At 38.4% G+C, this 25206-nt stretch overlaps 1 long non-coding RNA gene and 1 pseudogene across 1 annotated transcript; both read right to left on the minus strand.

Moving 5' to 3' along the window:
- Positions 1–10252: 10252 nt before the first annotated feature.
- Positions 10253–17585, minus strand: LOC143659753 (uncharacterized). Its single transcript, XR_013163705.1, has 3 exons — positions 16990–17585; positions 13853–14014; positions 10253–10720 (listed from the first exon to the last, which is right to left on the minus strand). It is a non-coding gene; the product is annotated as an uncharacterized LOC143659753 (long non-coding RNA).
- A 6117-nt stretch (positions 17586–23702) lies between these two features.
- On the minus strand, positions 23703–25002 carry LOC143659757 (sorbitol dehydrogenase pseudogene; annotated as a pseudogene).
- Positions 25003–25206: the final 204 nt, after the last annotated feature.

The following is a 25206-nucleotide window of genomic DNA, read 5'->3' on the forward strand; positions in this document are numbered from 1 at the left end:
AGAGGTAGACAAGGGGGAGAGGTCTATCACCATGCTAAATGCTCTCCTTGGGAAAAGGAAATGAAAGCTTCTGAGGATCTATAATGTATTAGGCATGGTGCGGAGGGATTGATACATACTAACTTAGTCTATTACCTAATGAGATAGAAAGTAAATGTCAGTTTTCAGAGGAGAAAATATTCAGAGTGGTTATGCCACTGGTCCAAGATCACACAGCTAGTAAGTGGTAGAGCTAAGATTCCATCTCTGGTGTCTCTGGTATCAAGGCTGTGCTCCACATTTCCACTTTGCCTTATGCTTTAACAACTCTATCGTTTTAAGACTCTTTTTGAAGTATTTTGGATCTCATCTCTACCTTTACCTTGGGCAGAGATCAAGAACCTCCTCCCCTTTTAAACCATCCCTTTTACCCCAGGAGAAGGTATGGTCAGAGAGAAGAGTCCCCAAATAAGGAAAAAGACCTTGGAAAAGACACCTACACTTTGCTAAGCAGCAAATAATGCTCACTTTTATATTACCTTGCTTGTGGGATGCCTGAAACAGATTTCTGTTTATTATGTTAATGAATCCTTTGTGATTCTCTATTGCTTATGTATAATTAAAATGGCTTTTTGAAAAAATACCTCCTCCTAGAGTTTGGGAAAACTAAAGTGTTTGTTTGGATTGGTAATAACTAATAACGGGAAATATAGCAACTGCTTCCAAAAGAACTGCAATAAATGAGCTGTCTGATGCACAAGTAAGATATTGAAAGAGCATTGTAGAGGGCCTGCTGGGTGCTGCAGAGAAAGGGAGAAGACAATCCTGTCTACCATTTTGAGGGATTCCCAGGACCACATTTAAGATGAATGTTGATAATTGGATCAAGTCCATAGAAGAGTCCTCAGAGGGCAACGTTTCTTGGAAAGAAACTATAAGGGTCTCAGAAAGATGAATTAACTCCTCTAGGCCTCCTTTCCCTCATTTTGGTTTCTTATTTATTTTTTTGTTCAGCACTTGTGTTTGATGGGCATGGATAGTGTAATGGATCCATCACATCAAGTACGCAGCAAGCACCTATCAGAGCGCCAGGTTCATCAGTGAACACAGCCGTGCTCTCATGGGGGTTGCAGTCTGGTTGTGTGGAGGACATAAGCAGATAAACCAACGGAGGGAGACCGTAATATCAGATTGTGATAGGGGATTTTGAGAAAATAAATGCAAAGTAATCAGGATAATGTGAGGCAAAGGTTAGGAAATTTAAGAGTTTGGATGGTGAAGAAGGTGATATTTGAGTTAAGATCTGAACATCCAGGAGGAAACAGCCAGGCAAGATCTGGGGCAGGGTGTGCAAATTCCCCAAAGAAGCAATCAGTGTGGTGGGTTTTTGAACTTGAAATAAGGCCAGGGTGCCTGGGGTTCAGTGAGTGAGGAGGAGGGGGTAGGAGAGTAGACCAGGGAATAAGTGGGATCAGAGCGTGTAAGGTACGGTAATGAGAATGAACTTGATTTCCAAGTGCAATGGAGGAAGCTTTTGAGAGTTTTTGGTAAAGGAGTGGTGTGATCCTAATATAAAGAGAAATACAGTCCCTATGTGTAATGAAATCTAGATAATCACAAAATTGTCTAGACTGTTTTAAAGGCTCCTGATTTTCCCTAAATCCCATCCTCATTCCCCCTCAGTTTCAGACTTCCAAGGCCCCTTCTAGTTCTTACATGGTATAGGTCTAGGCATAGACATATTTGACATATTTGAAGAAATTAGTGCTGTTTAGTTTAAAGCCAGTGATTAACAATAATATTTGATAATGTAAAAGATGCAAAAAAAAAAAATAGAGAGTTTGGGCTTATTAGATGAGATGTGGTGGTCTGGACTGTTGTTTCCCTTCATCCTTCCTGTCCCTTGCAGCATTGTGGTGGTGAGAGTTTACTGACAGGTGGAAAGACAGAAGTTCTAACAAGGACCAATGTTCTGTCCTTCAAGATTTTGTGTCAATATCAATCCCCTCTCAAATATGGACTTGTTTATTAGTTAGGATACAAAATAAGCTGTTATAACAAAAGACCCCAATATGGTAGCTCAAACAAACAGAAATTTATTTCCTTGCCATATTGGAGTCTAGAGGTGGTGACCCATGTTGTGGCTCCTTTCTTACAAGGTCAGACAGTGCCCAGTTTTCCCCACTACCTTCTGGGGAAGCTACTCTTCCCCAAACAACTAAGCCTAGCTCACCAGCACCTTGTATCCATTAGGACTTAATGGGTGGGTAAGCAGAGTGAGTTGAGGACAGCAATTTACTTTGTAAAGATCATGACCCAAAAATTGGATGTATCACTTCCATTCCTATCCATTAATTAGAACCACCTCCCATGTTATACTGAGGTATAAAGGCCATGTACCCAGATAAATCATGGTGGCTTTTATTCTTAAAAGGAAGACGGGAAGAATGGATGCATCCTGAGGGAAAATTAGTGATCTCCACCACAAATCTAGTTAGCATTGACCCATTTTCCTTCTTCCACAACATCACAGTCACAATTTTATCCCTATACTTATCACCTTGCTAAATAGTAGATCTGCTGATTTGTCTACATCTTCTACCAAATTGTGAGTACCCCTAGGGCAGCAATTTCTCCTTGTTCAGCTTTGTACCCAAGATTCCCAGAACTTGGTTAGCACCAGATGAATGAATCTAAATAATAGTAAAAATGCAAAGCCCTGAGAGCATAAGTGGTTTTCCAAGTTCACTCAGTATCAGCACAAGAGCCTGCCTATTAGCTGTTCTGATTCGGAGGAATGGTCATGAAAGTTAGATTCAAGTTGACAGGACTGGGAGGATGTAAGCTGCATTGGGAGTAGCTGCTAAGAGAAGCCTAGGACAGTTCAAGGGGAAGAGTGATTGAGAAGCATCACCCAGATCAACCATGCTGAAATGTGTTCATGTGAAGGAAACTGCTCAGTCCCCAGTATGGCAGACAGGAAGTATCTCTTCTTACCGCACTATCCGTCCCATTTCCAGCTCTCTCAAAAAAGCAGCATGAGTTTTTCATTGATTGGGAATTGAGCCATTATTAATAGTAGCCTACTGTGCCTTAAAAATCAAGGGCCAGATAATAGCATCTTTTTCTATGCCCTCTTCTTCAAGCGGCAGATTACATAAACTAAGCCAGCAATCTCTCTGGGACCCAGGAATCTCTATCTCTCCTCATCTATGCCCAACATTCTTGAGCACATTAGCTCACACTGGATTTAAGAAGCAGGAGGACTTCCACTCTGGCCTGGAAACTAAACATCAGCTCAAACCAGCTTTGTACCAGATTGTTTAGCTCTCGTTTTACTAGAGATTTACATACACATTTCCTGCCTGCAAAGTAGGAACTGCAGTTCTCATTAGGTCACTGTTCTTCAGTGCATAGAGTGTAGGATCAGGGCAGGATCCAGCTCCCTTTCCAAACAAACCCTCTCTGTAGCTCCTTATCTCCCACCCCAGCACCCTCCCACCATCCCCGAGCTCCGTGACGTTTGTGCAGAGACAGTAGGACTGCATGTCTGTGGGCGGTTTAAGATCCTGTGAGTTACGCACCTCCTGGCTCTTAGATCATCAATTATTCTGGTCCCTCCTGTGGGACTGCGTGGGTTGCATTGCGTGATTTCTGGTTCTTGCCCTGCGGGGACTCTTAGCAGCCTGACCTTTTGAGTCACTTCTTCACTGAATAGCTTTTCTTAATTTGTAATGCCTGCCCCCCCCCCACCTCCAAACTTTTTCTTCTTGACACCCCTTTTAACTAGCGCACTGGTTCCTAACTTACAAAGTTATATTTTCAGGTTCTCTTTCCCCTCAAGTGTGAAGTTCATTACCTGAAAAACAAACCCAAGTGTGACTTTTCCCCCTTTTAGGTCCCTGATCATTTTAAAGTACTGATGCATTTCCCCAAATAATGGCAACAGTGAAATGGTCTAAAAAGGTAATGGAAACTAAAAGAACTTTCTTTATTTTGAGGATTAAATTCTCTTCTACTTTTAAAATTACTATGTATACATTTATAAGTATGTGTGTGTGTGTGTGTGTGTGTAAACAGAAATAGGATTGTTTTAAGTGGGAAAATTAGAGATAAAATATAGTAAAATATATAAATGTATATATAGATATGAATGTAATTTTATACCATAATCTACTGACAAAAATAGCCTTCTGAGATCAGCTGCTCTGAAGCATTCTGCTCCCATTCTAGCAGATTCTACAAAGATCCAGGGGCATTTACGCAGGGATATGTGCCAGGTAATTCCGCTTCTGCCGCCTCATTTCTGTGGTTCCCTGAAGCCAGAATAATGCCACACTCTCTAAAAGCTGGAACCTTGGAAGAGCTTGACTGCTGTGTTCCTCTCCTCCTAAACCCTTGGAGGAGGCAGCCACTGAAACTATGACATGAGTAAGTCCAAGGAAACATCGGGCCTCCACTCTGCAGATGTTTGGGGGTTCACACTGCACAGCCAGGGTGGACTGTTATCTGGCCCTTGTTTTACTTCCCTCACCCAATGGTCTTTGCCAAATTATGGGATTAAACATCTGCCCCTATACTTAATTGCAGTTGGCATCCTTTCTTTACCTGTAACTTTCTCTGTTGGAAAATTTGTTTGTTTAGCTATTTTATCAATTGTTTAAGAGGGCTGTTAACATCTTCAATTATGATTGTGGATTTGTCTTTTTCCCTGCCAGTACTGCTTTGTGTATTTTGAAACTCTGTTATTAGGCATAAAAATATTCTTCTGAATGAATTGACTCTAGTTCAGTATTTATTGTCATTTTTTATGTCTGGTTAGAGCAATTGTTTTCATTTGGTGCCACTAGACTAATAACTTTGTCTCAAGTAAGGATCATCGATGGATGCTAAAACTAATAGGTGAAAGTTTGATAAGAAACAGGATATTTACATGATCTCAAAATGACAGAGGAAAAATTAGTACCTTTAGAGAGGAGAAAACTGACAGACACTTAACTTTACCAAATGATCAATGCAAACCACTAGAATTAAGACAGATATTGCTTTCTTCCAGGTAGTTTGCAATGAAAGACACATTATCACTCCTAGGGTATTCTTGCCAAAAACGCATAACCTGAGCCTAACCTTGAGGAAACATCATACTCCCAATTGGAGGGACATTTTTACTGAAAAGGTGTAAGATTTTCCATAAGGTCAAAATCATGAAAGTCTTAGGCCAAAGAATTATTCTACATTAAAGAGATTAAAGAGACATGACAGCTAAGAGCAACATTTAATCCTGGATTAAATTCTGACCTGAAAGAAAAATTGGTTTGCTATTGAAAGAACGTTAGTGGGACATTGGGAAAAATTAAGTAGAATCTGTAGATTAGATAATTGTACTCTATCAATGGTAATTTCCTGATTTTGATCATTGTAATGATGTTTCCGAAAGAGAATGCCCTGGGTTTCAGAAAACCCAATGAAATATTTAAATGTGTAAGAATTATGCCTGCAATATAACTTAAATGTACAGGGGAAAATAATCTCTATGATCTGGTATATGTGTTTATAGATTTGCACACAAATAAAAAAAGAGGCAATGTGGGGGAGGAGAAAGAGATAGAGACAGAGACAGAGACAAATTGATAGAGAAGTGGTGAAATGTTAACATGTGGGGAATAGCTGTACAGAGTATATGGGAATTCTTTAAATTATTTTGCCACTTTTCTATAAGTCTGAAATAATTTCATAATTTTAAAAAGTGTTTAAAATACCCCTTGTCCTTGTCTTGAAGTCTGTTTGATCTGAGATTAATATAGCCACTTCTGCTTTCATAATCTTGTGTGTGTAAAGTATTCTTTTCATTCTAGCCTTTCCCCTTCAAAATATCTTTAATATTCCATACACATTGAGTCTTGCTTTTGTTTATCTTTTATATATCTGGTCTGACAGTCTCCGCCTTTTAATTGTAGTGTTGAGTTAATTTAGATTTAAGATAATTATTCATATACCTGAATTTAGGTCTTAGATTTTGTTAATTTTATTTTTGTCCTGTCCTTTTTTGATTCTTTATTCCTTCTCTCCTGCTTTAATTTGGTTGAATAAAAATTCATATTTAAATATTTAAAATATTTTAAAAATATTTTCTGACTTTTCATTTTAATTCCTATATTGACTTCTCAGCTATACCACTTCACATTTTTTCTAATGGTTGCCCAAGGGCTCCAAGTTTCATCCCTAATTTATTAAAGCCTACTAGAGCAAATGCGTCACCCTCTTTGGTAAAATATAAGGAGGGACCTTGCAAAAGTATAGTTCTATTTAGCATCCTTCTTTTTATGTTTTATGTATCTACAGCATATAAGGAGTAGTATGTTGGTTCTAAATAGTTTTATGCATTTAATAAACTGAAGAGAAAAAAAATTGTCTTTTCTTTTCATCCTTACAGTTACCATTCTTGACAATTCATTATCTTTTCTGTCAATTCCCTTCAGCTTAAAGAACATCTTTCTGCATTTGATGCAATTCCAGTTTTCAGAAGACAATTTTCTTTTATCTAAAGTGTCTTAATTTTGCCTTCATTTCTTAAGAATATTGTTGCTGGATATGGAATTCTGGGCTGGCAAGTTTCTCCCCCACCCCCTCCCATCCCCACTCTGACAGGTTTGCAAATGTCATTTCATTGTTTTCTGCCCTCCCTTGATTTTCATGAGAAACCAGTCATCATTTATATCATTGTTTTACTGTATGTAAAGTGTCATTTTCTTTGATTTCATTAAAAATTTTCTTACTCTTTGATTTTCAGCATTTTGACTATGGCATCCCTAGGTGTAATTTTCTTTGTATGTATTCTTTTTGGGGTTCATCAATGTTCTTGGATCTGTACATTTATGTTTTCTTACAGATTTGGACAAATTTTGGCCATTATTTCTTGAAATATATATTTTTCTTCCTTATTATCTCTGTTTCTGGGACTCCAGTTATGTGTGTGTTGTCTTTCCCACAAGTCCCACAACTGAGATGCTGTTAATTTTTTTCAATAAGCTTTTCTCTGTGCTTCATTTTGACAGTATTTATTTTTAGATCTTCAAGTTCACTGATTTCTTTTTTTTCTGCCTCCAATCTGAAAGGCCAATTCAGTGCTTTTTCTTCATTTCAGATACTATGTTTTTTAGTTTTAAAATTTCCATTTCCTTCTTTCTAGCTTCTGTGTTTCTGCTGTAGATTCCCCCTTTATTCATTTACTGTGACCATACATTCATTTATATACTTGATCATATATTTATAAGAGCTGTTTTAAAGTACTTTTCTAATTTCAAAACCTTGGTTATCTCAGGGTCAGTTTCTGGGCTTAGGGCTGCATATTCTAGTTTATTTACAAACATAGTAATCTGCTATTTTTATTATTATAATTTTTATTATGATATACTGGACATGATGCTACATTGTTGAGACCCTGGATTTTTTTTTTTTTTTTTTTTTTTTTTTTTGCGTGAGCAGGCTTCGAGAATCGAACTGGGGTCTCCAGCATGGCAGGTGAGAACTCTACCACTGAGCCACCATTGCCTGCCCGAGACCCTGGCCTTTGGTGTCCTTTAGAGAGTAACTTTTTTTTTCAGACAGACATTTAATCTATTATAGAAAACTTCATCTGCAGCGTCCCTGCGAAATTACCACTCAGGTTTTGCTGAGTACCTCTTATGTTAACTTCACTACCTCATTGAAAAAGCCTGATCCATTATTGAACATGTCTAATTTAAAAAGTCTCCTTTAATGTTTAATGTTTATTAATGTTAATGTTTATTATTATAATGCTTAATTTTAATGTGCTATCTTGGTAGTTTCACCCAGGAGCCAGAGAGACAAGTCTGTCGTCTTTTTAAAATGACAGCAATTCTAACATTGAAAAGCAGTGATCATATTTCTCATCACTATTTTCTCAGAATACATAACTTTTCCTTGAATCAGCACTTTTCAAGTTTATTTATTTTTTAACAAAGGATCCATGGAAGAGCTTCTGAGTATTGGTAAACCTGTGAAATTTTATGCTTACCTTAATTTGTATATGTGTGAAAAATTTTCTGGGAGAGACTTTCATTAGACTCCTAGAGATAAATAGTAATCGTTAAATGCTCCATAAAATGTATTTTTTGAGGTACTATAATGGTTAAGAGGAAAGGCTCTGAAGCTACATTATGTGCATTCAAATCCCTTAAACAAATTGCTTAACTTTCTGCCTCAGTTTCCTCATTTATAAAATACTCATGTAATACTAGTTTTCTATTTCTTGGATTTTTTTGTGAGTCAAACAAATTGATACATATAAAAACAATTAACAGTTCTTTGTATATAATGAGTGTATGGTCAAAATACACTATTGTTATGTAATCACAGTTTCCTTTGGTATCAATCTGTTACATTAAGATAAATGGATTACCCATTATCTACATCAACTTGAAAAACTTTTCAACTGCTCTTGGAAAAAAGCAGACAATAAATATTTTAAAGAGAAATCTGGGATGGGAAGAAGGGAGATCAGAGGGACCAAGTGGGGTAAGAGGGAGAGAGTTTCACAATAACCTGTGAAAATGCAAAGATCAGAGCAGAAGTTGGCCTCCAATAGTCTTAAATCTGGTTGGATCAAAGTCATTTAGAATGGCTAAAAACTTCCATTCATGAGTCCCTTCTCAGAGGTACTCAGTTGGACTCTTTGGGGTGGGCCTCTGGGGATTTACATTTCTTTAGCAAGTCCCACTTGTTAAGCTGAATTATGTACTCCAGTGAAAGATGTGTTCTTAATTTTAGTCCATGTTCAAGTGGATTTGAACTCATGAATAAATAGGATCTTTAGAAGATGTTAATCTTAATTGAAGTGTGCCAACTGAATCAGAATAGGTCCTAATCCATAGTACTGGAGTCCCTTATAAGCAGAAGAAATTCAGACACAGAGAAAGCTACAGGGAGGAGCCAGAGGTAGAAGTTATTCCAAACCCAAAGAGCAGACACAGAGAGAGACTACCACATGAGGGGAAAAAGAGATATAAGCCAAGGAACTCCAAGGGTTGGAGTAAACCAGCAGCAAAGCACTAAAGACTTCAGAGAGAAAGCATGCCTTGCAAATGTCTTGATGTCAGACTTTTAGTCACTAAATAAAAGTTGGTTGTTGGTTAACCAACCTATAGAGTGGTATTTTGTCACAGCATTCAGGAAAACTAAGACAGTCCCCACCACTATCCCTGGATGAGTCTGAAACATTTGATTGCCCAGTCTATGAAGTATCATTTAGGGAATATGTGGCCAGATTCGAATGGTCCATCTTGATTCTCTACTTTATGAGAGTCACTATTATCTCGATTTATTTTTAATTTTTTTTTTTTTGCATGGGCAGGCACTGGGAATAGACCCTGGGTCTCCAGCAAGGCAAGCGAGAACTCTGCCTGTTGAGCCATGTAGCCCTCCCACTGTCATCTCAATTTCTCTCTCTCTAAAGTTGGTACAATCCTGATCATAAGGAAATAGGAGGATGTGAAGTTTAATTAACATCTGCTGATTCCTGAGATGCCGCAGATGAAAGGTGCTATATTGATGCAAGGTGTTATTACAATTTACCAATTGCCTGTCTCAGGTCACTTACTTGCCTGTGCATTATGTTGCTTTTGAAAGAATAAGGCAGAAAAACTAGCATATCAGCTGCTGCTTGGAAAACCAAACTGACCTTGGAACTGCCCTTTCCTTAAACCTGAACACCAAACCCATTTCAGATCACAGGAAGGCTTTGAAACTTTTTGCATTTCTTAGAGAAACCTTGTCAAGAGGCAGTGGAATAAAATGGAATGAATTCCAGCTTCAAAGGTGAATAATCATGGACTTGGATCCTGGGTCTTCCACTTACTGAGTAACTACCGGTAACTTGTCTCACCATCTCTCGGTGTAATGGAGACAGTATCTAACATTGACAGAGTTGTTCTGAGGATTAAGTGAGGTGAAGTAAATGAACCATTTTACATAGTGTCTGGGACTTATTACAAGTTGCCTGAAGGATGGTTTGCAGAGAAAGAAACTGATGTACAGATACCAGGAGAGGTATTAAAGAGAGAAAATGGCAACTAAACTGCATCCATCTTGTAAAGAGTATATAGCTACATCAAGACAATCAAGAAAACACTGTTTGATGATATTCTGAGATAAAATAGAGGTAGTTAGATGTTTATGAACTTATTCCATTCTTATAATAACTCTGATAGGTGGCTATTAGTGTCTTCATTTTTTTTAGCTTTTTATTGTGGTAACATATATACAACTCAAGATTTCAATTGTAGAGTACCATGATATTAATTACATTCACAGTGTTGAGATAACATCACTATTATACGTCACTGAAACTTTTTCATTACCCCAAACAGTCCCCCTTCCAACCCCTGGCAATTTGTAATCTATGGTCTGTCTCTATGAATTTGCTTATTCTAAGCATTAGTATAAATGAAATATTTGTTCTTTTCTGTCTGGCTTCTTTCATTCAACATGTCTTCTAATTTATTCTAAGTTGTAGTGTGTACCAGAACTTAATTCCTTTTTAGTGTTGAATAATATTCTATTGTATGTACATTCCGTATTTCATTTATCCATTCCTCTGTGGAGGAATACTTGAGCTGCTTCCACCTTTGGCTATTGTGAGTAATACTGCTGATTGAACACTGGGGTGTAAATATCTGTGGCCTTGGCATTGATAGTGACTTCTTAGATATGACATCAAAAGCTGCAAGTAACGAAAGAAAAGAATAAATGAACATCAAAATTAAAATGTTTTGTATATCAAAGAATATTATCAAGAAAATAAAAAGACAACCTACAAAATGAGAGAAAATATTTGGAAACCATATATCCTGTAACAGTTTATTATCCAGAATATAGGAAGAAATTCTACAACTCAGCAATAAAAACAGAAGCAACCTAATTTAAAAATAGACAAATGACTTGAATAGGTATGACTCCAAAGAAGATATCCAAAGGGCCAATAAGCATATGCAAAGATGCACAACAACATCAGTCACAGGGAAATGCAAATCAAAACCACAATCAGATACCATTTCACATCCAGTAGAATCATAATTAAACACCAGATAAAAGAAAATAACAAGTTTTAACAAGGATATGGAGAAATAAGAATCCGTGTATATTGTTAATAGAAATGTAAAATGATGCAGCAGCTATGGAAAACAATTTGGAGGCTCCTCATAAAGTTTAAGGTAGAATTACCACATGACGCAGCAATTCCATTTTTGGCATATATCCGAAGATATTGAAAACACTGCCTTCATTTCACATTTATGGTCATTGGAAATCACAGCTAGATTCAGTCATACAAGCCCTCAAGTGTAGAGATATGCAGTGTTCTTTCTGCTATACTGCAGCTGCTTCTCTTTGCCACATGTGGACTGGTGTGTGTGACTAATGGCCACGTTTTGTTTTATTTTCTCCCAATAAATGCTCTGTATCTGACAAAGTTATGTTTGAAAATTTTAAGAAATGAACTCAAAGTGTCATTTCCACATCTCAATGCTGATTTTGTTCTTTTATTCTCACAATACCTCTGCAAGGGAGGTCAAGTGTCCATCAATAACTTCATTTTTTTGACATGCAAACTGAGATCCAGAGAGCATTAATATTAAGAGTATAATTAATTAACACAGTTTATAGAAATCAAATGCTTCTTGCAGTTTGGAGGGGTTTTATGTACATTCTATTTCCATATTTTATTTCCAGTCAGAGAATAATCTTAAACCAGCATTTTTTTGAAGGTTATATTAGGGAGGTCATAGGTGTGGAAACAATCTCTCTTGTTTATCCCCCAAGGATTGAACAATCACTTCCACCTAAACTGCAAGAGGATTTGTCAGATAAATACTTTCTCTCGACACAGGCATAAGTGCTCCCCAGTGGGCCATTTTGTGCTGGAGGGATTCAGCTCCTGATTCCCCTGGTTCCTTGCTCTGTCCCTGAGCAGCAGTAACCCATGTCTGTTGGGATGAATACAGCCTCCCTCGTGGTGGCCCCTCGGTGGTGGGAATGGCCCAAGAGACCTTAAGAAGGCTGGACCCTGCAGTGGTCACAGCTGGGCCCGAGATATGGCAAATGTCACCAAGATCTAGGGTTTTGTCCTGCTTTTCTTTAAAAATCCTGATTAATTTCACAGCTAATGACTTGCCAGACTTCGTGATAGATGATGCTGTACCGGGGACACAAAAATTGAACTTTTGCTAATTAAATAGAACATTTTCATGCTGTGAAAGGTTTCGCAAATGAAGGAAACACACACGATTATGTTGGCAGGAGAGTCCCATGGAAAAACTTTCTAAAGACCAGGTAGCAAAGGTAGGGAAACCTAGTATAGGAGAGAGGGAGGCAGATTAAAAAATAACAATCATAAAAGGACAGGGGAAGAAGAGAAAGATGTATGTATATTTAGAAAGATAGAAACACAGAAAGAAATAGACAGCATTTGAGACATAGACTAAGGGATTAAAGAGTAAAGAGCATGGATAAAGGCAAAAATATTTACTAAGGACATTTATTTTAGTGAGAGGACTCAGAGCATTTGACAATGCTGTGCAGAAATTTTAAGCCTATTCCTATTAGGTATAAATAAGTCTTCTAGACCTCTGTTTATTTGAAAAACGTATTTATTGAGCATTTCTCCATGCACGGTACTGTGCTGGAACCTGGAGATACAATGATTACCAAAATGTGTGCAAAGCTTCCCTCACTGAGGTCTCACTGGAAAGATATTCGTTAAAAAAGAATACAATAAATACCCAGTTTTGATGTTGAATTTATAATAATGGATAAATCTACGTATATAGAAATGCAGGTTTAACAGCTTAATTACATTACAGTATGGTACAAGTAGCAAGGAATACCAGAAGCGTAAAATCTGCTTCTCTCTTCACATAGTTTTAAACCTCAGAAGTGGTAGACTTCAACCAGGCTCCCAGAATAAAACATATTTAGGACCCATATCTATTTCATCAATGGAATTTTAAACAAACATTTTTCTTTAGAAATGAAACAATTGTGACATAGTCCAAACATGTAGAAAAGCATTGAAAATAATATACTGGCCATCTACGTACCCACCACTGACTACCTTACTTGTATGTCTAAATTTTAACAAGTTAGAAAGAGGAAAAAGATAAGCCTTCTACGAGTCAGATATCTTTGTTCCACTATACCTTCTTGACAATCTCAAGATATAGTATTGCACCCCTTTTCTGGATGGAAAAACTCACATTGAAAAGGTTAAGGAACATCTCAAGTGTCAAGAGATTATAATTGGTATGGACAAAATTTCCACCTAGGATTATTTAATTCTATGTCTTTTCTGATATGTCACACTTCTTAAGGGTGAGCGACAGAGAAAGGATCAAGCATTTTTCAACAGTCTTAGATTTGGAAATAGGACACTAGAATATTTCTATTTTCTCCTCTACCCCTGTCACCCTCTCTTTACTTTTTATTTGGCTAGATGATTAAGAAATTTTTTTTTCTGTTCCTTAAATACTATTCACATACTCCCACCTCATCTCAGGTCTAAGGAATGTTGGCAGGAAAAGTAGCACACCTGTTCTTCTTTTTCCACTTCTTCTCTTCCCTTTCACATCAGTATGTGAAGCTGCCATACTTTGTTAACCCATTGCCACAATCCCTTACTGGAGGCAATATGTTGCTAACTCACAGCTGCTGCCATGGTGACCATGATGTCATAATGTGACACTAAATGTTCAGGTGAGTGAGATGATGCGTTCTGTTTAATCTAAGGTATTCACTGCATGAAAATACAGAATGCTAAATGTTAAAATAGAAAGGAAACTAAATTATGTAAAAACCCTACATCAGTGCGTATTTTTCTTCTTGGTATTATAGTTGGACTTGACAACTTCCATATGGTTTTTTCCTGCTATAAAATTTTATAATCATGGAGGGTGGTACGATGGTGGCTCAATGGCAGAGTTCTAGCCTGCCATGCCGGAGATGCAGGTTCGATTCCCGGTGCCTGCCCATGCAAAAAAAAGAAAAAAGAAAAAAAAATTATAATCACGGAAAAAGAAGAATAAATACATCTCTCTGAAAGAAGCAGCACCTTTGATTGGCCCAAGGTTCTGAGGGTTATGACTTAAATAGAACTCTAAGCTGAGAGCATGGTGGCCTTCTGGAAGGATCATTAAGAACGGGGCCCACTTCATTGAGCATCTCTGAGGGTTCCTTTTTTTTGTTTTTGCCTCAGTCCCACCATCTTCTAGGAAAGAAATTTCCAGTTTCATGGATCTGCTGAATGTACAGATTGAATGAGAAAATATATTCACAGCACTTACTACATAGTGGTTCTGCTGAAATGTTACTTTCTTAGATATAAATTCTTGTAAGGATATGTCATTTCATAGCATGAATTCAGACATGCCATTCCATTGCTTTCAGGCATAATGCTTTACTGTTTATAAAAATAAGGAGAGTTGGAGAAAATGGAGATGGAGGAGATATAGAAGCAAAAGAGGGAAAAAGACAAGAGATTATTCAAGTGTTCCTTGTTATAGAATCTAGAACATATGATTCTGGGGGTAAACATAGATGTGCATGTACCTATTACTCCTTTTAAGATGCAGTTAAATAGAATATTGCCAATATGACAAGTGATAAATGAAGCACCATATTTAAGCCTTCATGCTGAGCATTGTGAGTAGGTTTATGCTGCATGAAGGTGGCCTTGAACTTCAGACCAACTGGTATGACTGGTTGAACTGGGGGCATTGGACTTGAAGGCAGAGAAGCAATAGGGAGAACATGAGAGTTGTTCTTAACTCTGTGAAGGCATTTTATGTCTCAAAGAATAAAGACTTGCTTGATTTAGTTTCAGAAGTCAGGAACAGAGCCACCAGATGAAACTTAAAGGAGTATAGACTTCAAGTAGAACTTTCTTACAATCAGATTTTCCAATGAATGGGAGTGAAATCTTTAGAGGGGCTGAATATCCCATTGCTGGAGATGTCCTTTCCAAGTTTAAGGAACATGTTGGGGAATTTAGAGGTAGCTAATGCATTAGATGAAGAAATTAATGCACTGACAGGAAGATGGGTTAGGAAACAATGGACTAGATACCTTCAAAATCAATTATTAGTTCTCTGAATTTAGGGAGACATTTTACTATGGCTATGTAGATATTTTGTATTTGTCCTGGACAGGAAAGTTTGAAATTGATACTCCTACACAAATACCTGCAATAGAAATTTCCGTATAAATGCAAACTTTTATTTTCCCTCCAGACTCAATTTGACCGGTACGATTTTGCATTCTTTGTGACTCTTCCCGAAATGAGATCTCTGGATGACTATTTTTTTTTCTTATTGTGAAAAATAACATGTATTTCAAAAAGCAATAATTTTCAAAGCACACCACAGCATGTAGTTATAGAGCAGATTTCAGAGTTTGGTGTGGGTCACAATTCTACAATTTTAGGTTTTCCTTCCACCTGCCCCAAGACAATGGAGACTAAACGAAATATCAATATAATGTTTCAGCAGTTATACTCTTTTGCTAAATCTTATCTTCTCTGTTATAACTTCTCTTTCTTCTTTGATCCTTCTTCCAATCTTTATAGGTATTTGGGCTATGGCCATTGTAATTCTTTCATGTTGGAAAGGGCTGTCAATAATATAGGATAGGGGGATGGAACTAGTTGGTGTTCGAGAGAGGCTAGCCCCTCTGTGTTTCAGGATTTATCTGGCTTAAAGAAATCATATGTAAGTTCTAGATTTTTGGAAAGTAATCTTAGCATGTGAAACTTTTGTAGAATCTCAGATAGAGCCCTAGGTGCTCTTTAGGGTTGGCAGGAATGTTTTTTTTGGGGGGGGTAGGGAGTGGGGCATGGTCCAAGAATCGAACCCAGGTCTCCCGACTGAAAGGCGGACATGCTGACAACTGAACTATCTGTGCACCCTGCAGGAATGGTTTTGATTGAGATTTAGCATAACATGGTAAATAGAAATAACTATCTGAAGCTTGTGTAAGAGTAGCCACCAGAATTCTAGTTGAACTCTCTCAGCCACAGATACCTTATTTTGTTACAATTATTTTCCTCCTTTTGGTCAGGAAGGCAAGGTTGATCTCATGGTACTAGGGCCAGGCTCATCTCTGGAGTCATATCCCACATTGCCAGAGAGACTTTCAACCCTGGATGTCATATTCCATGTAGCAGGGAGAGCAATGATTTTACATGCAGAGTTGGGCTTAGAGAGAAAGAGGCCACATCTGAGCAACAAAATAGGTCTTCTGGAAATAACTCTTAGGCATAACTATAGGTAGGCTTAGCTTCTCCATTACATAAATGAGCTTCTCAACAGCAAGCCTCTTGTGATGCAAGTTCAAGGGTTTGGCCTATTGACTCAGGAGTCCCTCAGGAGACACTATCAGAGTTTTCCTAAGTAGTAAAATTTAACAGTTCTGTATTTTTTCTCCCATCCTTCAAGGGGCTTTGCCAATACTTTTTTATTTTTTTGGCAGCAACCAGAGGCACCAAGCAGAATTTATTACCCTAAGAGGTTTGAGAAATTCCAGGCACTGGTCATAACTTCCCTTGTCACAAGAAAACCAGAACCTCTTCATACCCACCCTCGTCCTCCCAGGTGAAGGGAAAAATTAAAGGACACAGCCCAAGCTATGTCACAGCTACTGCATCCTCCTTGATGAATCATCTCAAAGTCACAAGTGGGCATGGTAATACCTGGACAATCTTATATCGACATTCCCACAATTAAAATAAGGTTTATCCTACCACTGGTCACAGATCCAGAGATTTCAGTCAACAGATAAAAAGATACCAAGAAACTTCACTGCTTATAAAAACAGAAAGATTTTGTTTATAATTAATTAGAATTAAATGGGGCTATCAAATAATCATCAGCAAGTACAAGACAGCCTTGAAGGAGGTGCTAATCCTGTGGGTTAAAGAAGAATGACGAGACATCTCTGGCTTACCCTGAGATGACTTAACGTTTCACCATGAGTGTCCTCAGGTAGGATGCTCATGGTTGCCCAGCAACAACGGAGCCTACAGTGGTTGCCCCAGGAGCTGGCCTGGGGCTGGGGGTTGGGGGAAAATGGTTCTTCACTTTCCAGATTAAGTTGAAGAACAGGCAATCTTCAGGCAGTGATGAGAATTCCCCTATTCCCACTTTTGGGGAATGCCAGCTGGTCAGATCTCACATAGAATTTTGGTTTGATTGGTTTTTCAATTATGCTTGACCTAACAAGGCCAGGCTCTTTTCTTATTTTCCTTTTATCATCAAATCAAATAGCACCTATTTCCAGAGACACCGTGCTCTAAAGTAAAACTCCTTCTTTTTTACATGGGCAGGCACCGGGAATCGAACCTGGGTCCTCAGGCATGGCAGGCAAGCATTCTTACCTGCTGAGTCACCGTGGCCCGCCCTAAAGTAAAACTCTTGACAGACTCTGAGTGGCAGATATTCATGAAAATCAGGTTCTGGGCCAATTAAGTCTTGATGAAGTTGTCTCCTAATAATTTAGCTCCACGCTGCACCTGCCCTCATTCACGATTGGAGCAGGAACCAACTGCCCTCCTTGCTTACCTAAGGCACTCAGGAAAGAAGGGGAGTCTCAGCAACTGCCTGTCAAATGCAGCTGTACTTCTTGAACTTTGTTTAACATGAACAGGTCATTGTGGCTACAAGTTTCCCCCAAACTATCCCTACTAGTGTTTTTTTTGTTTTTGTTTTTGTTTTGTTTTTTTATTAATTAAAGAAAAAAAAGAAATTAACACAACATTTAGAAATCATTCCATTCTACATATACAATCAGTAATTCTTAACATCATCACATAGATGCATGATCATCATTTCTTAGTACATTTGCATCGATTTAGGAAAAGAATTAGCAAAACAACAGAAAAAGATATAGAATGTCAATATAGAGAAAAAAATAAAAATAATAATAATAGTAAAAAAAGACACAAACAAACAAACAGACAAACAAAAAAATAACCAATAGCTCAGATGCAGCTTCATTCAGTGTTTTAACATGATTACTTTACAATTAGGTATTATTGTGCTGTCCATTTTTTTTTTTTTTTTTTTTTTTTTTTTTTTTAAAGGAAAGACAGAGAGAAGGAAGGAAGGATAGAAGGAAGGAAGGAAGGAAGAAAGGGAAACATCTTTAAACATTTTCTTGTTTTTTATTGTATTCTGTTTCTCCGTTTTTGTTACATGGGCTGGGGCCGGGAATCGAACCGAGGTCCTCCGGCATAGCAGGCAAGCACTTTGCCCGCTGAGCCACCGCGGCCCGCCCGTGCTGTCCATTTTTGAGTTTTTTTATCTAGTCCTGTTGCACAGTCTCTATCCCTTCAGCTCCAATTACCCATTATCTTACCCTGTTTCTAAGTCCTGTTGGTCTCTGTTACAAATGACATATTCCAAGTTTATTCTCGAATGTCGGTTCACATCAGTGGGACCATACAGTATTTGTCCTTTAGTTTTTGGCTAGACTCACTCAGCATAATGTTCTCTAGGTCCATCCATGTTATTACATGCTTCATAAGTTTATTCTGTCTTGAAACTGCATAATATTCCATCGTATGTATACATCACAGTTTGTTTAGCCACTCGTCTGTTGATGGACATTTTGTCTGTTTCTGTCTTTTTGCAATTGTAAGTAACGCTGCTATAAACATTGGTGTGCAAATGTCCGTTTGTGTCTTTGCCCTTAAGTCCTTTGAGTAGATACCTAGCAATGGCATTGCTGGGTCGTATGGCAATTCTATATTCACCTTTGTGAGGAACCGCCAAACTGCCTTCCACAGTGGTTGCACCATTTGACATTCCCACCAACAGTGGATAAGTGTTCCTCTTTCTCTGAATTCTCTCCAGCACTTGTCATTTTCTGTTTTGTTGATAATGGCCATTCTGGTGGGTGTGAGATGATATCTCATTGTGGTTTTGATTTGCATTTCTCTAATGGCCAGGGACATTGAGCATCTCTTCATGTGCCTTTTGGCCATTTGTATTTCCTCTTCTGAGAAGTGTCTGTTCAAGTCTTTTTCCCATTTTGTAATTGGATTGGCTGTCTTTTTGTTGTTGAGTTGAACAATCTCATTATAAATTCTGGATACTAGACCTTTATCTGATATTTCATTTCCGAATATTGTCTCCCATTGTGTAGGCTGTCTTTCTACTTTCTTGATGAAGTTCTTTGATGCACAAAAGTGTTTAATTTTGAGGAGCTCCCATTTATTTATCTCCTTCTTCAGTGCTCTTGCTTTAGGTTTAAGGTCCATAAAACCACCTCCAATTGTAAGTTTCATAAGATATCTCCCTACATTTTCCTCTAACTGTTTTATGGTCTTAGACCTAATGTTTAGATCTTTGATCTATTTTGAGTTAACTTTTGTATAGGGTGTGAGATACGGGTCTTCTTTCATTCTTTTGCATATGGATATCCAGTTCTCTAGGCACCATTTATTGAAGAGACTGTTCTGTCCCAGGTGAGTTGGCTTGACTGCCTTATCAAAGATCAAATATTAATAGATGAGAGGGTCTATATCTGAGCACTCTATTCTATTCCATTGGTCGATATATCTATCTTTACGCCAATACCACACTGTTTTGACCACTGTGGCTTCATAATATGCCTTAGAGTCAGGCAGCGCGAGACCTCCAGCTTCGTTTTTTTTCCTCAAGATGTTTTTAGCAATTCGGGGCACCCTGCCCTTCCAGATAAATTTGCTTATTGGTTTTTCTATTTCTGAAAAATAAGTTGTTGGGATTTTGAGTGGTATTGCATTGAATCTGTAAATCAATTTAGGTAGGATTGACATCTTAACTATATTTAGTCTTCCAATCCATGAACACGGCATGCCCTTCCATCTATTTAGGTCTTCTGTGATTTCTTTTAACAGTTTTTGTAGTTTTCTTTATATAGGTTTTGTCTCTTTAGTTAAATTTATTCCTAGGTATTTTATTCTTTTAGTTGCAATTGTAAATGGGATTTGTTTCTTGATTTCCCCCTCAGCTTGTTCATTACTAGTGCATAGAAATGCTACAGATTTTTGAATGTTGATCTTGTAACCTGCTACTTTGCTGTACTCATTTATTAGCTCTAGTAGTTTTGCTGTGGATTTTTCCGGGTTTCCAACATGTAGTATCATATCGTCTGCAAACAGTGATAGTTTTACTTCTTCCTTTCCAATTTTGATGTCTTGTACTTATTTTTCTTGTCTAATTGCTCTGGCTACAACCTCCAACATGATGTTGAATAACAGTGGTGATAATGGACATCCTTGTCTTGTTCCTGATATTAGGGGGAAAGTTTTCAATTTTTCCCCATTGAGGATGATATTAGCTGTGGGTTTTTCATATATTCCCTCTATCATTTTAAGGAAGTTCCCTTGTATTGCTATCCTTTGAAGTGTTTTCAACAGGAAAGGATGTTGAATCTTGTCAAATGCCTTCTCTGCATCAGTTGAGATGATCATGTGATTTTTCAGCTTTGATTTGTTGATATGGTGTATTACATTAATTGATTTTCTCATGTTGAACCATCCTTGCATACCTGGGATGAATCCTACTTGGTCATGATGTATAATTCTTTTAATGTGTTGTTGGATACGATTTGCTAGAATTTTATTGAGGATTTTTGCATCTATATTCATTAGAGAGATTGGTCTGTAGTTTTCTTTTTTTGTAATATCTTTGCCTGGTTTTGGTATGAGGGTGATGTTGGCGTCATAGAATGAATTAGGTAGTTTTCCCTCCACTTCGATTTTTTTGAAGAGTTTGAGGAGAGTTGGTACTAATTCTTTCTGGAATGTTTGATAGAATTCACATGTCAAGCCGTTTGGTCCTGGACTTTTCTTTTTAGGAAACTTTTGAATGGCTGATTCAATTTCTTTACTTGTGATTGGTTTGTTGAGATCATCTATTTCTTCTTGAGTCAAAGTTGGTTGTTCATGCCTTTCCAGGAACCCATCCATTTCATCTAAATTCTTGTATTTATTAGCATAAAGTTGTTCATAGTGTCCTGTTATTACCTCCTTTATTTCTGTGAGGACAGTAGTTATGTCTCCTCTTCCATTTCTGATCTTATTTATTTGCATCCTCTCTCTTCTTGTTTTTGTCAATCTTGCTAAGGGCCCATCAATCTTATTGATTTTCTCATAGAACCAACTTCTGGTCTTATTGATTTTCTCTATTGTTTTCATGTTTTCAATTTCATTTATTCCTGCTCTAATCTTTGTTATTTCTTTCCTTTTGCTTGCTTTGGGATTAGTTTGCTGTTCTTTCTCCAGTTCTTCCAAGTGGACAGTTAATTCCTGCATTTTTGCCTTTTCTTCTTTTCTGATATAGGCATTTAGGGCAATAAATTTCCCTCTTAGCACTGCCTTTGCTGCATCCCATAAGTTTTGATATGTTGTGTTTTCATTTTCATTCGCCTCGAGGTATTTACTAATTTCTCTTGCAATTTCTTCTTTGACCCACTCATTGTTTAAGAGTGTGTTGTTGAGCCTCCACGTATTTTTGAATTTTCTGACACTCTGCCTATTATTGATTTCCAACTTCATTCCTTTATGATCCGAGAAAGTGTTGTGTATGATTTCAATCTTTTTAAATTTGTTAAGACTTGCTTTGTGAACCAGCATATGGTCTATCTTTGAGAATGATCCATGAGCACTTGAGAAAAAGGTTTATCCTGCTGTTGTGGGATGTAATGTCTTGTAAATGTCTGTTAAGTCTAGTTCATTTATAGTACTATTCAGATTCTCTATTTCTTTATTGATCCTCTGTCTAGATGTTCTGTCCATTGATGAGAGTGGTGAATTGAAGTCTCCAACTATTATGGTATATGTGTCTATTTTCCTTTTCAGAGTTTGCAGTGCATTCCTCACATATTTAGGGACATTCTGGTCGGTGCATAAATATTTATGATTGTTATGTCTTCCTGTTGAATTGTTCCTTTTATTAGTATATAGTGTCCTTCTTTGTCTCTTTTAACTGTTTTACATTTGAAGTCTAATTTGTTGGATATTAGTATAGCCACTCCTGCTCTTTTCTGGTTGTTATTTGCATGAAATATCTTTTCCCAACCTTTCACTTTCAACCTATGTTTATCTTGGGTCTAAGATGTGTTTCCTGTAGATAGCATATAGAAGGATCCTGTTTTTTAATCCACTCTGCCAGTCTATGTCTTTTGATTGGGGAATTCAGTCCATTAACATTTAGTGTTATTACTGTTTGGTTAATATTTTCCTCTACCATTTTGCCTTTTGTATTATGTACATCATATCTGATTTTCCTTCTTTCTACACTCTTCTCCATACCTCTCTCTTCTGTCTTTTCATATCTGACTCTAGTCCTCCCTTTAGTATTTCTTGCAGAGCTGGTCTCTTGGTCACAAATTCTCTCAGTGACTTTTTGTCTGAGAATGTTTTAATTTCTCCCTCATTTTTGAAGGACAATTTTGCTGGATATAGAAGTCTTGGTTGGCATTTTTTCCCTTTTAGTAATTTAAATATATCATCCCGCTCTCTTCTAGCTTCCATGGTTTCTGCTGAGAAATCTACACATAGTCTTATTGGGTTTCCCTTGTATGTGATGGATTGTTTTTCTCTTGCTGCTTTCAAGATCCTCTCTTTCTCTTTGACCTCTGACATTCTAACTAGTAAGTGTCTTGGAGAACGTCTATTTGGGTGTATTCTCTTTGGGGTGCGCTGCACTTCTTGGATCTGTAATTTTAGGTCTTTCATAAGAGTTGGGAAATTTTCAGTGATAATTTCTTCCATTAGTTTTTCTCCTCCTTTTCCCTTCTCTTCTCCTTCTGGGACACCCACAACACATACATTTGTGCGCTTCATATTGTTCTTCAGTTCCCTGATCCCCTGTTCAAATTTTTCCATTCTTTTCCCTATAGTTTCTGTTTCTATTTGGAATTCAGATGTTCCATCCTCCAAATCACTAATTCTATCTTCTGTCTCTTTAAATCTATCATTGTAGGTATCCATTGTTTTTTCCATCTTTTCTACTTTATCCTTCACTTCCATAAGTTCTGTGATTTGTTTTTTCAGTTTTTCTATTTCTTCTTTTTGTTCAGTCCATCTCTTCTTCATGTGCTCCCTCAATTTATCGATTTGGTTTTTGAAGAGGTTTTCCATTTTTGTTCATATATTCAGCATTAGTTGTCTCAGCTCCTGTATCTCATTTGAACTATTGGTTTGTTCCTTTGACTGGGCCATATTTTCAATTTTCTGAGCGTGATCCATTATCTTCTGCTGGCGTCTGGGCATTTAGTCAGATTTCCCTGGGTGTTGGACCCAACAGGTTGAAAGATTTTTCTGTGAAATCTCTGGGTTCTAGCATTGTCATCTGAGGCAGTACAGCCAAGTGGGTGAGTGGGCAGGCTCTGGACTCAGATGGTCTGTGTTTGAATACAACTCTTTACTTACCAGCTGGGTGACCTAGGGTGAGCAACTGAACCTCTCTGCTTCATTTTTCTCACCCGCTGGGACAATGAACGTGCACCCGCAACGGGTCTGATGGGGGCCGCGGCATGAAGGGTTAGGTCACCAATCTTTGTCCCCTCCATTGAAGGGACTGGGCCAGAGGCCGCCCGTGGCTCTGAGTATGAACCAGCTCCAGGCTTCTTTCTACCCGGGCGCTCCTGACCCCATACAGGCCCCCTACTAGTGTTTTTAAGGAACACCTCCTACCCTGCATAAGGCTCTCTATTTTTAATAAATTATTTCAATTACTGTCACCATTCAAAAGAAACTTCAGCATCAAAGCCCACCCTTGCCCAGAGATTCAGCCCCCAAGATGCTGAGAAGGTGGGGATGAGGGCAGAGCCCAATTAACGTCCGGGATTCTGGTCATTGGGGTCACACTTGAGCATGACCTTCAACCCCAACCCCCTTCTGGATGTTTCAATGGCCTCCAAAGCTCTCTCCAGAGGAAACCTATGGGTGACTAAAGGCTTAACATTCACAGACTTGGATGCAAGCATTGAAATTGCCATTGGCCATGTATTGCAGTAGCGAAACACGCCTTTGATATCCACTTCCCGGATTGCCATGTGCACAAGGGGTATGGTGGTCATCTCGGGGCCCAGCCCCACAAGCACCAGGGTCCCACCAGAACGGGTGGCATAGATGCCTGCCTGGATGGCAGCCTCTGCTCCTGTGCACTCAATGGTGATCTCCGGCTTGCATCCTAGCAAATCTTCTACTTTATTGGCAATTTCTTGAGGGCCCTCCTTGGAGACCTGAAGGATGAGATCAGCCCCTACCTCCTTGGCTTTGGACAACTGAGAGGCAGACAGATCAGTCACCACCACTCGAGCAGCTCCCATTGCTTTGGCTATGATCAAAGTGACCAGTCCAATCGGCCCAGCTCCGCACACAAATACCTTGTTCCCCAAGGAGACTCCAGCTCATTGGCAGGCGTGGATCCCCACAGACAGAGGCTCAATCAGGGCCCCTTCCTCAAAGGTGACGTTGTCAGGAAGCTTGTAACAGAAGTCTGCATTGTGCTTGTAGAAGCGACAGAGGTTCCCATCATCAGGGGGCATGGCACAGAAGAAGATAGATGGGGACAGATTGTATCAGCCAATCTTGCAGAACTCATCAGTTTCTCTGGGGACACCAGGTTCAATGGCAACACGATCACCTGGTTTTAGATGCTTTACCAGTGATCCCACTTTTACAACTGTTCCTGAAGCTTCATGCCCCAGCACCATGGGCTTTTTCACAACAAAATCCCCAATTCGACCATGTTGCCAATAGTGGCCATCTGAGCCACAGATTCCAACTGAATGCATCTTCAGCAGGACTTCATTTGGGCCTGGTTCAGGAAGGGGAAAGTTCTCCAGGCGCAGATCTCCAGCTCCGTGCACCACCAAGGAGAGGTTCTCATGCTGGGCCACCACCGCCGCCATGTTGCTCACTCCCTCTGGGGTCGATGATAGAGTCTACAGGACTTTGGTCACTCTGGTCTTGCCAATACTTTTTAATTATCTGCTTAACATACTCTGGTATGTATCCGGGCATTATATTAAGCTATATAGTATTACAAATCCTCATTCCCATTCTCAGATTCATGTGTTTGGGTCTTATAAATGGTCTATCCAGAGACGTTGAGTTAGATTATGTGTTACAGAAAATTTAGGTTTTGGACAAAAGAATCCCCTCTT

Source organism: Tamandua tetradactyla, chromosome 2 (genome assembly GCF_023851605.1).
Source record: "Tamandua tetradactyla isolate mTamTet1 chromosome 2, mTamTet1.pri, whole genome shotgun sequence".
In the NCBI taxonomy this organism is placed as follows: Eukaryota; Metazoa; Chordata; class Mammalia; order Pilosa; family Myrmecophagidae; genus Tamandua; species Tamandua tetradactyla.